The 14,874-nt window shown below is 42.5% G+C and overlaps 1 pseudogene; it reads right to left on the bottom strand.

Annotated features, from left to right (window-relative positions):
- Window positions 1-14,454, bottom strand: part of LOC132650896 (zinc finger protein 431-like) — a 35,656-nt pseudogene extending 21,202 nt beyond the window's left edge.
- Window positions 14,455-14,874: the final 420 nt, after the last annotated feature.

Below are 14,874 nucleotides of genomic sequence, written 5' to 3'. Positions count from 1 at the left end.
TTACTGAGTTTGAACAAAAGCAGCCCCTTCTCTGGTAGAGCTAATAGCATTAATCAGATACTGATTTACCTTGATTCTACCTGCAGTGTTAGCTGCTGAGATTGGTAACCTGACATACAAAGCTACCGCAAATAGCTGAGTCTCAAATTTCTGAGCAGACTTAGCCCTATCTATGAAGACGGCACATAAATGCATAGGATAGACCTACTTGCAAATTCAATATTCACTGGTTCAACCTAACCTGCCCAAATTGAATACCCACCAATCTGGTCTGTTTTCACTCACATGCAAGAGTTAATGTGTGCTAGATATTGAAAAATCACTAACTATGTGGGGATCATATCCTTCTTCGTAGCCTGATCCCTGCAGCTGACTGCCTTAAAGTTTAGTTTTTGATCTAGCTATTGCCTACCCTGTTTCACCTAGCAATTGTACATAAAGAATTGTTCTTACTGTTGTGAACACAAGGCAGAAACCATGCTCCACATGCAAATCCTTTCACTGTAACTACAATGGACAGTATTACACTCCCAAACATGTTCCTGGCTTTTGAGAGGGAACTCCATTTTATTCTCAATGCATGGAGAACTTAGTGAAAGCTCTCAAGGCCTAGGCCCCAGTCTGTTACTGGCTATGATAAGAATGATAATGGGTTTGAGAAACAACTATGCCATTTCCCTCATATGAAGGCCTCACGGAATGCCTTCATTGATCCAGGTCAGCCAAGAACACAAACAAGTTTTGTTTTGTTTTGTTTCTTTGTTTTTTTCCCCTTTTCAAAGAGATATCAACCAGTATAGACTTGCCCCTGTGGAAAAATTATTCTTTTCTCAAAAAGAAAACTGGATCTTTAGGTAAATGAATTTTAATTCAGAACATGGCTGTTCTGGCAAGAGATCACATCCAAAGGCTATAAGATCTAGTTGGAATTCAGGCACACCTTTAATACCAGGAGAAAGAGATAAGCAGATCTTTGTGGTCAAGGCCAGGCAGGTATAGAGCAAGCTTCAGGTATGGAAAAGTTTAGGTCTGGGTGTGGTGGTGCAAACCTTTAATCCTAGCCCTAAGGAAACAGAGAGATGCAGATGTTTGAGTTCTAGCCATTTCTGCTCAGGCTGTTCAGCTGAGTCAGTGAGTTGAGAGGCAATGCTGTCAAGTTGAGTTTTCAGAATTCAGAAAAAGTTTTACTGGGAGACTTTTACAGACACAAGTTGAAGACAGAAACTAGACACAGGTGAAGACAGACAGATCCAGAGAATGAGAACCATCCAGAAGATTATAACATATTGCCAAAGTTAGTATGAGGCCAAGCAGAACAATTCAGTCATAAACTAAGAAAAGCCAAATTGATTCAGTCACCTTGGAGGGGAGTCTGAGCCAGAACAGCTGAGTTGAACAGGCCAGCAAGATTCAGGAAAAACTAGAAAGGATGAGCTTATTCAGCACTAAGTCTCAAAGGATGAAAACATTCTCGATTACATTGTATGGAGGCTAGAGGCTTGCAGGACTAGGCCTAGGTTAGCAGATGAAGGCACTAAGCGCCTGGAGGACAATTATTTCAGGGGAATAAAAGTTACTTTAACACCTTTATGTCACCACAGGCTGTAATGTTGGTAGTGACCCTGTAGGATCACCTTGAGCAGCTTGGTAGAGGCCTGTTGTTTGATATGAGGATCGGCCTGGTAGCTGGTTGTAAATCATAGTTTTCTCTCTCCTTTGCTAGGGTTGGGGCCAAATTTCTGGACAAGCTTGGTCAACATGTGTATGCTAGGATGCTAATCTCTAACAGGCCTGGTTAGCATACTATTTACCTGTGGGGTGATTTGGAGGCAGTCCTCCCCCTGGCTAAATTCTATTTAGTGACACCTATTATTTCCCAAGTATTGGCTATCCTTTACATCATCAATTCTACTCTTCCTCATCACAGCTTAATATTGGAGTGCTACTCAACACATAAGATGGCGTTTACAACCCCCACAAAACTACCTCCGAATGGATCTCACACTTAAAGATTAATTGCTAAGAGCAGAACTTGTAGAGGATGCAAGAAAAACTGGAACACCAAAGACAAATTAAGTACTCCGAGTTTGGCGTCCCACCATGAGGATGATTCTGCTCACAAACCCCTGATGCAAACGCTCTGCATGGATGCGGCCCCCTCAGTGAAGTGACTCAGATACAACCGCTGGGTCCAGCGATCGCCCAGGACCACAATTTCCCTCCCCAGTGGCCGCCGATGACCAGCCAGTTCCAGAAGAGACCCCGCACAGCAGCTCCAGCCACTCAGCCACCTTCTCCTCCATGAACTCACCATGTTGCGACTTCGGAGCTTGCCTCAGTTTCTCTCACAGCACCCAAGCAGCGGCAGCAGCGGCGCTCAGAGCACTTCAAAGGGAACCACACGAGCCTACTCAGCAGTGGTAGCTGAACAAGCAGAAAGGCATCCAGAAGGACACGCCCCCTCTCTTGACTGGCAGGTCCGCTCAGAGACCCTGATTGGCCAGAGAGTCTTGAGTGACAGGAGCCCCTCCCTTAGGGCTATGGTGTCTCCCTTAGGGTTAGAGTGTGCGGAAGGGGCACAGCTCTTTAGTCCCTGACACTGACTTCCAGTCCAGGACTGCGCCTTCTCCAGATCTGCGGAGATTCGCATTTCAGCAGCACTAATGCCTGTCCTCCGATAGCCTATGTCTGCCTGCACACCCAGCCTCCAGATCGCCCAGCCCTCCCACCCTGGCCACTCAGCCACTTGCTGCTCCCCTCTGTGGGAGGGGACCCTAGGCTCCCCAACTCAAGATCTCAGGGTATGCCTAAGCTCCCACACAGCAGCACTCAGGAGGCAGTTCTGCTTCTTCCTCCTGGTGGATCAGGCTTCCATAGCCCATTACTCAACTGCAGTGAAGTTACCCATCTGTCCCACAAATGAAAGGGATCCTAGAATATTAACAAGACAATTTTTAATTATTTATACATTTTATAATTAAAAAACAAAATACAAATTTAGGTGACTTCTCTATTAAATTACCATGGCGTTTAAATGCTTTAGCAGTAATATACACATATATAATGTAAATATAAAACGTTTGAATCACATACTCCAAGAAACCCATTCCTAGATGATTAACATATCTAGAGAACATATTCAGTACAATCAAACAATTCTGACAAAATGATTGCAGGATTCTTAAGTTGTGCTAAATCATATTCATCTTTGGTGGAATGTCTAGTTTATAGTGATTTACAAGTACCACAAAGGAATTTATTAGATTTTATAAATGACTCTCACAGGAGTTATATAGTCTTCTCAGAAAACAATATGAATTGTGTTTTGTAATAAATACAAAATGCATGCTAGGCAAAAAGTATAAAAGCTGATAACAGAATTTTGGTTGGGACTGTGTGTTCCTTATATATTTCATTTCTTAATGTTATGAATATTTTATATTTTTTATATTAAAATTTATTCACTTTGTATCCCAGCTGTAGCCCCCTCACTCAATCCCTCCCAGTCTCATTATTTTCCCCTCATTTCCATCCATGCCCCACTCTATCTCTCTTTTCTGAGACTGATTCTCCAACCAAGGACCATGCATGGAGATAACCTAGAACTGAGCCCATGGTAGCTCAGTATCCATGTGGGATCCATAGTAACGGGAACAGGGACTGTCTCTGACCATGACTCAGTGGCTAGCTCTTTGATCACCTCCTCCTGAATGGGGAGCAGGCCATAGAGGAAGACATTACAGCCAGTCCTGATGAGACCTGATAGGCTAGGGTCAGATGAAAGGGGAGGAGGACCTTCCCTATCAGAGAAATTTCAAGAAACAAGATTTGTGTTTTGTGGCTTCATACTGGGCTAAGATAACTGCACCTACGTTTCACCTGGTACCTGTGAACATCCTGAGAGAAAAACAGTTAACAGATGACAAACTTTATGGAGCAGTGTTTTTAGCAGCCATAGCAAAATGGGAAGGGAAACAAAACAAAACATCTGTATTAGTAAAGATTCTCTAGCTGAACAGAACAAATGGAATGAATGTACATATGTAGAAAGTGGGTTTATTAGAATGGCTCACAGGCTGTGTTCCAACTGGTCCAACAATGCCTAACTACCGATGGAAAGTTGAAGAACCCATGTTGCAGGATTATTTAGTTATACTGTGAACCCTGAGATGGTATCCTGGAAAAATCTGTCTCTAGTTGTGGAGTGGTTTAGTGTAAGCATACACCACAAGTTCTCTGTTAAAACAGGCTTGGATAAACTCAACCATAGGTCAAGAGGCCAAGCAAGCAACCAGTTGGGAGAGATTCACATGAAGTGGAATGTAGGGACATTCAGTTTGAGAGGATTTTAAAAAAGCATGGAAGGAGAAGTAGTTTTTGTTTTGTTTTGTTTTCTGAGCCTTTGGCTGAGTAGGAAGGTAGGCTGCCTCCTTGAGATAGCAAGTTTTCACCTAGGCATCTGACTCCAGCATCTTTATTGGTGACATCAAATGTTTTGGATTTTGCTTAAAAACAAAAACAAAAACAAAATACAGTAATGGTTCAGCCAATGTAGCTGGATGTCTCAGATGGTCTTCAGTATATACCATAATTCTTAAGAAATAAGCTTTAATGCCAGTTTTTTTTTTTTAATGAGCTTGCTATCCAGAGGTAGGGCCAGCAGACAAAGAAAAAGAGCTGCCATCTCCAATATTATATGTATGTATTGTGTGTGTGTATATATATGTATGTATGTTACCATCAGAGACTGTGGATGAGATGAAAGGTGGGTTTTATCACAACAAAAATCTAGATCTAGATTGAAGAGTTTTTCCGCTTCCCAACAGTTTCGGTTTTAGTTAATTCCAGACATATAGTCAATTTGGCTGCCTAGAATAACCATCATAACAGTGAAAACAGAAGAGCTGAGAAAGATTTTTTTTTTTCCTGTGGCAGTAAAGGAGATCATGGGAGTCTTTTCCAAAGCATGATTTTCTTCAACAAAGGAAGCTTTGATGTTTTACTTTGGGAATCTGGAAAAGTTCAATTATAGGTTTGCCTATGTTAAAGCATGCTAAGTTAAATCCTTTTCTTAACATGGTGGTAGTGTGTAAGGAGATATATTTAAGTGCATCTTAACTCAAAGTCATGCAGAAACATATGTAAATTATAAAAGTGGACAGAAATGCCTCTGGAATGTTCATCTTGTACCACAAGGTCTAAGATGAAAATAAGGGACAGTGGATATCGTTTGCATGCGGCCAGTGCTACCTGTCAATCATGTTGTATGATTTCACAGATAGAAGTATCAAGGCCATTTTCTCACACATACAAAGACAGAGAATACAGATTCAGAAAATATCAAGGAAGTCACCAATCAGCACCATGGACACTATTATTAGAGAAACAGCTTTGCTGAGCTAGTCTAACCTCACAATGAGCCTGATTTTGCCTATGAGATGGCTGGTTCAGAGGAATTATGCAGCTACTTTCATACAGGAGTAGAAAGAGTTCATTTTAAGTAGCCCTGGCTGCTGTCTGTCTCACTGCTGTGATATCTCTGTAGAGATTACTACAATTTTAAGCTTTATTTTTATTTTATATACATGGGTGTTTTTCTGTGTGTGTCTATGTTCAGTAACAACAGAAGCCAGAAGATGGCAGGAGATGACATTGACTGGAATTAGAGCAAATGGCTAGCTACCATGTGATTTCTGGAGATGGAACCTCTATGTTCTGTACCAATATCCATTGTTCTTAACTGCTAAACTATCTGTATAGCCATGTTCTAATTTAATATGTATTTTTATATATTTTGATTAAAATATATTACATTGCTTTACCCATTTCTTGTCCTTTCTCTATCCCTTCTTATTCTTCCCAGGTGATTTCTTCCATGCTAAGTATGGGTGAATAAGCATGCTCAAATATTTGAATAAAACTTGCTGAGTCCCTTTCTGTTGATTGTGTATATATGGTTTCAGGACTGACCATATTGTATTGGAAAAGCAATTAGGAAGCTCATCCTTGTTTGATGCTAATTATCCTACTTTCAGGAAAATTCCACTCTTCAATGAACAAGATGTTGAATCACAAAGGTCCTTGTACCCACAGATCACTAGGGAAACCAGGAATGTTAAACATGCAAAGGCCTCTTCTCAGTGCATTAGATAAAATAACTGCATTCAATCCAAAAGGTGGGAGTGGAATTTGTTAATGACCTCTTTGCTAGCTGTGGGGGCAGACCTCACCTACCTCTTGCTACAGAGGCAGACTTTACCAAAATTTTCCAGAATGATTATCTCAGACTATTTCTTTCCTAGACAGTTACCCATCTGAGTGACCAAAGACGTGCCCCTATATGAAAAGGGTGACAGAATACCCAGTTTTCTGTGATCTTTGGATCTTGGAGGGGACAGATGCACCCCTCTCTGTAACAGTTTTCTATGAGGACAAGGTAGGTATGTTGTGCCCGATTCGAGAGATACCAAAAGACTACTAGGAGTCCAGTCCATTGAAAATCACACGAGGATCTTTATTCAAGCTAAATCTCAGGCTGCCAATCTTCCCCAACATAGCAGGTTAGAAAGTGAGGCCCTGAATCTCAGGGAGGCAGACTTTTTAAAGGAAAAAACGGCAAGCGGGGGATTCCAAGCCTTAGAGCTACAGAGAAGGATAAGTTTTGGGTAGGGGGTTCAGCAACCTTTTGGTTAATTGTTCCAAGCCACCTGGCCAAACCTACAGATAGCAATCTACATGATAGCCAACTGGGTGGAGTGGAGGATCCACTAACACATTCTGTGGCATTTATGATAACATGTGGGGTGGAGGCCTGGCTATAATTATCTATTTACACATTTTGTGGTATCCACAAAACCTGCAGGGTGGAGGGCCATGTGGCCTTTTCGGAACCCAAAGGTGGTGATCAAATCATTCCAAGGTCAGTCAACTTAAGACAGAGTCTAAGAAACAAAATGGAGCCACCCCTGCCATCCTCAGTTCCTTCAATACAAACAAACTACATCTGAAAAGGCCAGAATGAACCTGAGTTCTGTGTTATTTGTATACCACTAGCTTAAGACAGTCACACTGTGAATCCCAAATCTGTCTATAGATTAAAAAATTCTGTTGCCCTGGAACTCAGTATGAATGGTGAAATTACCATCCTGACTCACAGGGACCCACAGCCCTGCTAATGCATTCTCTAATTCATGTCTCCCCACAAGTGTCAGTGGATGTACCCTGAACTGAAAATGGCAAGACTGAAGAGCTAGCAAAGAGGGAAGCTCAGGCAGAAGGGTCTATGCAAATGAGTGCAGGTGTCCTCAGTCTCCCGAAGAACGCATTTTGCGCAACAGGAGCACTGCAGACACAATGGATTGTCACAGGACACCGCATAAATAACATGCGAATTTTTAAATGCTCATGGTGTGTACTGTTCGGCTTTAAATTGAATGAGTGCAGATGAGAAATTGGGTAGGTGATGCATTTTCCATTGTTAATGGTTTTTAAACTATGAGAATATTCACTCCGAAGCATTCCTGAGACATAAACAAAAAGTTGGGAAGATGACTCAGCAGTTAGGACATTGGCTCAGCGGCCTCCCCACTATCTCCCGGGCCCAACAGCGGATACGCACCACATTTCTGAACTGTAAACACAAACCTGGAAAAAACAGGAGCCATTTACCCCTTTCATTGATCAATACAGAGTGCACCAAAGTCAGGGAACTACAAACAATCCCAGAGTGCATTGTGGCCACAGCAAGCTTCTGTGAGAACTACAAGCATGGCTCCTCAATGAGAACTACAAACATGGCGGGCTGCAGAGCAAAGACTTCTGGGATTGTTTGCAGTCATCTCAGCTTATGGCCAAGCTGTAATGCGGTGCAGGCGCAGAAATACAATTCCCAGAATGCTACGGACACTGTTTATGCCTTCACAAGCTTGCCTGGGTCGTTTTCCCTCAAAGGTAGGGTAGCCTGGACCAGAAGTCGCCCTGAAGCTCTTTTCCACCGCTGCAGAGGCCCTGGTCTGGGAAGTCACCAACCGACCAGGGCACACAGCGTTTCCCCGGGTCCCAAGGTTCTGGAAATGTCCCCTCGCTTTGCCCCTCGCCTTCTTAGGAATCAAGACCTTTCTAGGAGCATCTCCGTGACGTCATCGCCCCGCCCACTGGAAGTCGCTTGTGTAGAGGCAGAAAGTGCAGTTTGCATTCTCCTGCTCAGAGGCCGCACAGCTGGTCTATGGGAAAGGAATCCTGGGGTCTTGCCCCCCCTTTTTTTTGTAATCGCGGCCCTCCCAGTCAAAGCAGCGCAGCTCTCTCGGGAAGGCAGAAATGTGCTCACCCTGATAAATATTTTTAAAGATTAAACAACAACAACAAAAGGCGGCGCAGTGGCATACACCTGGGATCCCAGCACTGGGGAGGCAGGGGCAGGCGGGTATCAGTGTGTCCCAGACCAGCGTGCTCCAGAAAGCGAGTCCAGGACAGACAGGGACACAGAATCGCTATTTCTTTCCCAGTTGCCAGGTTGGATCCCCAGGGACAACAGGGTGGTGCACAAATGTCTGGTTCCCTCCGGTGATGCGCATGAGTCCATGAAGACAGAGCGCTCCTGCACCTAATAGCTAGATTTATATATGTGATAATTTTAATACTATATATTTTAATTTAGTAAAGGCAGAACTGTCTCGAGAGCCCACATCCTCTAGTCCTGTGGCATCGTTGGATGAACCACTGAAAGATAAAGGCCTTATTCTGCCCTAAGCATAGAGGGACCCTGTGCCAGAATTAAGCTAAACAGAGTGGAGGAGAGGGGGATGCTAAGGCGATTACCTGGACCCCTGCACCTGTATCCAACCTCTAAAAGTTGTTGCTGCAGGCTATGGAGGACACAGGTTTTCCCTTAATTTAGAAAAAAAAAAAGCCTGAGAGAATTTATTCCAAATTTTAATACAAACAAGTAACTGACCTGTATTATACATGCACAACAATTTCAGTTCTTCTCCTCTGCTCACACACACAAAAAGCATATACTGTATATGACGCTACTTCACTCTTGGAGGAAAAGATGGCTGTGCTTTGGGCTCGTTTTGTGTTTCTGAGTTTTCTGCAGTGCTGTAGCAGTTATGATCCCACAGATGATGACACATACGGTGATCAGGTGTAGCCACCCAGGTACATATAGGAGCAAGGTGCAGCAACTTTGATACAAAGGATAAAGACAAAAAAAGCCATTCCTGGATGTGTAAATGGACAAACACACACACACACACACGCACACACATTTGAGGACCCCTTCATTCCTTCTCAAATAATAAGGGTTCCAGGTCCAGATGTAGTTTTGAACAAGTTTTGTTTCGTTTTCATTTTAATGGCCCACATACAGATAAAAATTTGGTCAGGGATTTGGTTCTGGCTCCTGATTGGTATCACATGAGACCAAATTCCCACTGTTCTCCATTTCTTGAGGAATAACTGAGGATGCATATGCCTTCAGTCATGGCCTCTTAAAAGACTATCATATTATTTAGTGTAGTTTAAATAGCAAATGATGATGTTATTCCTATTACTCAATTTCATCTCTGGTGAAAATTCATATTCTGAGGAACATGTGGAAGGTTTTCTAAAACAACTCTCCCTCCCCTACATGCACCACTTTCACACACTCAAAAAAAATACAGCATTATTCTTTTCCCATGTCTGACAAAATCATAATTTCTGAAGAGCCTATGCTGCCAAAAACTCACTAGCTAGCACCCAGAACACATGCACCTATCACGGAGTATAAGAACCTTTGATACAATGACCATCATCATCTACCAAAATGGCCAGTATGAAACAGACCATCACAGAGAGGATGCCCACTGACCAGTGTTATAGTGGAATTCAAATAAAATTATAGTCTTTAACCCAATAATCACTCTGCATGGTAGACGGTCCAGGTGAGTCAGTGAGGGTGACTTGTGCTTATGAGGGTAGCATCACTCCCAGCAGCCACAGAAATAGACATGAAGCTCAGCTCTTCCTGCCAATCTTCACATTCTCCCAAACTGTGCTCAGCCTAAACCCAGAATACCATCAGCACCCCTACCTTCCAGCTAGCTCCAAATGACAGTGAAGCATCTCCAACAGATCCAAGAACATGAACACTTCCTGATGTGTGCTTGACATCACTGAACCAGCCAGGAAAATGTCTGTTATTATCCTGGAAGTAGTAACTGCATGGCTTTCACCACGATCATACAAAATGTTTAAATAATGTGACATCTTCCAAAACACACAACAGGAAGCATCAATGTAACTTGGTATTGTTGCTTTTTTTCCTCTCTCATTCATCACAGCAAATTCTCAGTGTAGCTATGATTTTCTAGGTCCCAAAGTTCCTTTCTTACAATCCTAATATCTTCTCAAACCAAAATGAATGTTATAACCCAGCAGCTATTTGTTTCCTCCTGAGCAAACGTAGTTATCAAAATGGAATTGGTGAATTTCTTTTGGATGGGGTCACCGAAGCTGGTGCACCTCTCCAGAGAAGATGGAAAAGAGTAAATTCCCTAGGATGGTGTCTTAAAGTGAATCAAGTATGGCAAAGCATAATAACAGGAGCCATGCTGGCCCTGCCTTGATTTCCAGAGTCTTCAATATTTCACAAGGACAAACAGTGAGGTCAACCAAATCTCAGCATATGGTTCCTATATTATCATTTAAGATATGCTCAGGAAAACAATAGGTTTTTTAATTAGGATTTCCCCCAAATACCTTCACATTGGCTGTTTGTGCAAGAAGTGCCCACAAATACCCAGTCTCATGGGTCTGAAAAAGGTAAGAAATAATGGTCAGAGAACCAAAAAACACCCTTGAGAGAAGACAAATCCTGTACAATTGGAATAAGGACACATAAATAAACCCACACTTCTACTAAAACTTTACTTTCAACAAAGACAAAACCATACAATGGAAAAATGACAGCATTTTCAAAAAATAGTTGTGGTCTAACTAGATGTCTGCCTGTAGGAAAATGCAAATAGATCCTTTTGTATATCACCATGCAGAAACTCAAGTCCAAGTGGATCAAAGACCTTGACAGAAAACCAGAGACTCTAAATCATTTAGAAGACAAGGTAGAAAAATGTTTGGAACTCAGTAACATGGGAGACAATAGAACAAATCAGTGCAGGCTCTGAGATTAACGATTAATGAATGGGATCTCAAGAAACTGAAAAGCTTCTGTAAGTCAAAGGACATTATCAAAAGAACAAAACAGCAGCCAATAGATTGGGAAAATAGCAACACCAACCCTACATCAGACAGAGTATTAAAAATCCAAAATACACAAAGAACTTAAGAAATTAAACACCAACAAATCAACTAATCCAATTTAAAAATGGGGTTCAGAGCTAAACTGAGAATTCATCACAGAGGAATCTCGAATGGTTGAGAAACACTAAAGGAAATCATCAAAGTCCTTAGTCATCAAACAGAAATCAAAATGACTCCAGGATTCCATCTTGCACCACTTGAATGGCTAAGATAAAAAACTCAAGTGACAACATATGCTGGTGAGGATGTGGTAAAAAGGGAACATTCCTCCACTGCTGATGGGAGTGCAAATTTGTACAACTTCTCTGGAAATCAATCTGGTGCATTCGCAGAAAATTGGAAATAGTTCTACCTCCAGACCCAGCTATACCACTCCAGGGAATGTATCTGAAAGATGTTCCATTATAAAACAAGAACATTTGTTCTACTATGTTTATAGCTTTTTATTCATAATAGCTAGAAACTGGAAACAACCTAGGTGTCCCTCAAATCTAGAAGAATGGATAAATTACTTCTGGTATATTTACACAATGGAATACTAATCAGTTATTAAAAATAAGAAATCATGGAAACTGCAGGCAAATGGATTGAACTAGAAAAAATCATCCTGAGTGAGGTAGCACAGACACAGACAGAAACACATAGTATATACTCACTTATGAGCGGATATTAGACCTATAATACAAGATAACTGTACTACAATCCACAGATCCAAAGAAGCTAAATAACAAGGAGGGTCCACAGGAGGGTGCCAGAATGTCACCCAGAATAGAAAACGGAATAGACAGCAGAAGTGGATGAAGAGAGGGAACTGAGCAGATTTTTTTTTTACTCTAAGACAGGCTATTTATTGTCCACAAAAGAATCTTTTTTTATGTTTTTTTGCCATAAATATAGATTCTATTTTATTTGAAATGGTTGCTTTGGATACAGTCCTCTTGTATATATATCTTATGGCACTGGACATATTCCATGAAATCATAAAAATTTTGGTTATTGAACTTGCCATATTTTTACATATTTACACATATATCTTACAGGATTTCATCTCACACTAGGAAAGCATTTGTTGAAAGACATTCAAATTAAATGTCTTCAAATGAGTGCTTTCAGTCTCCAAATCATTTAAGATACAGATATATACACATACACGTTGACAGAACCTTTTTCCATTTTAATTTGTACTTTCAACTATAAGGTGAAAATGTTTTATTGGCTTGATGACAGTGAATTACTTACCAATAATATAAGATATGATGCTACCCTTGCTTACCAGTGAGGCTTACCTGGCATGAAAAAAGCCGGTCCATGTTTCTGTATGCTTTAGATCCCATTTCAAATTTGTTCAACAGTGTTTTATGGAGGGCACAGGACACTGCATTCCATATGGAATAGCTGGGCTCAGAAAGGGTCACCACATAATTTTCTTCTGTTAATCTCTATAGAAATTGGGCATGGGTCATGATTTTCACATAGTAAAGCAGGAGATGCAATCAAACCTGTCAATCCAGAATTTATGGAAGTAAAAATCTCCTGGGTACTGGGAGGCTGTAGAAGACTAGAAATAGCTCATTAAGTCAGGGATAACTCTTGTTTTCAAATACGAGAAGCTTCCTCAAAAAGTTCATCAAGTCATTACTATTTGATAGGGACTCAAAATAAAATGTGTTGGTTTGCCATGTTCTACACCTTCCTTCTGGTTGAAAATAATTTATTTACCATGTGGAAAAACTTCAGTTACTTATGTGAGTACAGAATACCTGCACTTTTACCTGTGTATGTTGGTTCAAATTCAGCAAATCAACACCAAATAGTACCCAAGTTTCAATTAGCTGGCTGTTTTTCTGCAAAGCCACAAAGATCTTTCTTTCTTTCTTTCTTCCTTTCTCTTTCTTTCTTTCTTTCTTTCTTTCTTTCTTTCTTTCTTTCTTTCTTCCTCCCTCCCTCCCTCTCTCTGTCTCTCTCTTCTCCTTCCTTCCTTCCCTCTTCTTCCTCCTCCATCTCTTACTTTTTCTCTTTGCCCATTAGACCAGCAGAGGTGGCCAGATCCTTCTGTACTGAGTCCCCAGCACCCTATCAACTAAGCCCAGTGCACCTTACCTACTCAACCCCCAGCCCCCCCCACCTCGCTCGTGCACCCGCGGGGCCCAGCAGAGGGCACCAGAAACTTGGGAACTCAGCAAATACTACCCAAGTTTCAATTAGTTGGGAGTCTTTTTCTTTCTTCCTTTATATTCTCTTTTTCTTTCTTTTCTTCCTTCCTCTTCTTCCTCCTCATCAGAGGACGCCAGAACAACATATACAAGGTCTTGCACAGCCTCACCCCGGGCTGGGTGCACCATCTCCCCCAGGAAGCACGCAGGCCTGGTGGGAGCAGAGGACTGTGCCTTTTCTCTTCCCGCCATGCCCCTGCCTGCGTGGCCGCTCAGGAACTCCAGGCGGATGGATGGAAGGCGAGGGGTGGACAAGAGAGGAAGGCGGGGAACCCCAAATCCCTCCTACTCCCCTTCCTCCCCGCCCGCACCCCACGTGTGAGCAGGACTATGTATTCATAACTGCTTGGGATAAGATGATTGCTGACCTGGGAAAACCATTCCGGGTAGCAGGGCATTTCTGGCGGAAGTCCCGCCCCTTATGGCTTCGCTTCCGTATCCGCCCCGCAGACTTCCAGGCTCAGAGACACGGAGGCCGCCCTACCATCTCCCTGGCCTCTGCCACGGGGATGAAAACGCAAACCCTCTAGTCACAGACAGACCTTTACCCCTTTGTTTCTCACTTCGGAGCTCTTGCTGGTCACGTAAGTCCCAACGATCCCAAGATGCTTCACGCCAGAAACCCCCCACCCCCTGCCTGAGAACGACAAACAAGGCTTCGGAGCTAAGACTTCTGGAATTGTATCTGAGAACTACAAAAATGGCGTCCAGGCGGCGCGATGCATCCTGGGATTGCTCGTAGTCGCGAGCCTCCGTCTCTCCCTGTCGGCTGTCTGGACTGTGGCCCAGGTGTTGCCTACAAATCCCAGAATCCCCTGCGTGCTGTTCCCACCATCATAAGCCTTTGTTCCTAAGCTTCTCACCTGGTGCCTTGGCTAGGACCCTGGAAAAAGGCTCTGGAAGCATCTTCTAGGTGCTGAAGGCCGCTGTGGCACATCTTTGTCCTCAGACCTTACACAGCCTTTCCCCTGGTTCTGGTGTCTGTAAATCTCTCTCTCTCACACCATACTGTCCCTGGCATCACAATTGGGCAGGAGCTTTGTGACGTCTACTCCTCGCCCCCATCCCATAAGTTAACACGCTTGGCTGCTGTTTTTATTGCTCCTGTTACTACATTAAAATGCCCAGTCCCTGGTAGCTGGAGAAGGGGTCCTTGGGTCTCCTTTAATTATGTCAGGTGCTAATCTCAGAACAAAGGGCCCCTGTTTTATAACCCTTTGAAATTTTGGCTAGATGCTGTTTTGTTTGTTTGTTTGTTTTGTTTTGTTTTTTAGTAAGGGAAAAAGAAGTGGTCAGTTTTAGTTTTCCTCCTTAGCAGCTGTGTAGCCAGTCTCTAATTCTAGAGAAGAAATACTGG

This window comes from Meriones unguiculatus (genome assembly GCF_030254825.1).
Source record: "Meriones unguiculatus strain TT.TT164.6M chromosome 13 unlocalized genomic scaffold, Bangor_MerUng_6.1 Chr13_unordered_Scaffold_34, whole genome shotgun sequence".
Taxonomy (NCBI): domain Eukaryota; kingdom Metazoa; phylum Chordata; class Mammalia; order Rodentia; family Muridae; genus Meriones; species Meriones unguiculatus.
Note: the sequence above shows the minus strand (reverse complement) of the source record. Positions and strands in the feature narration are given on the sequence as shown.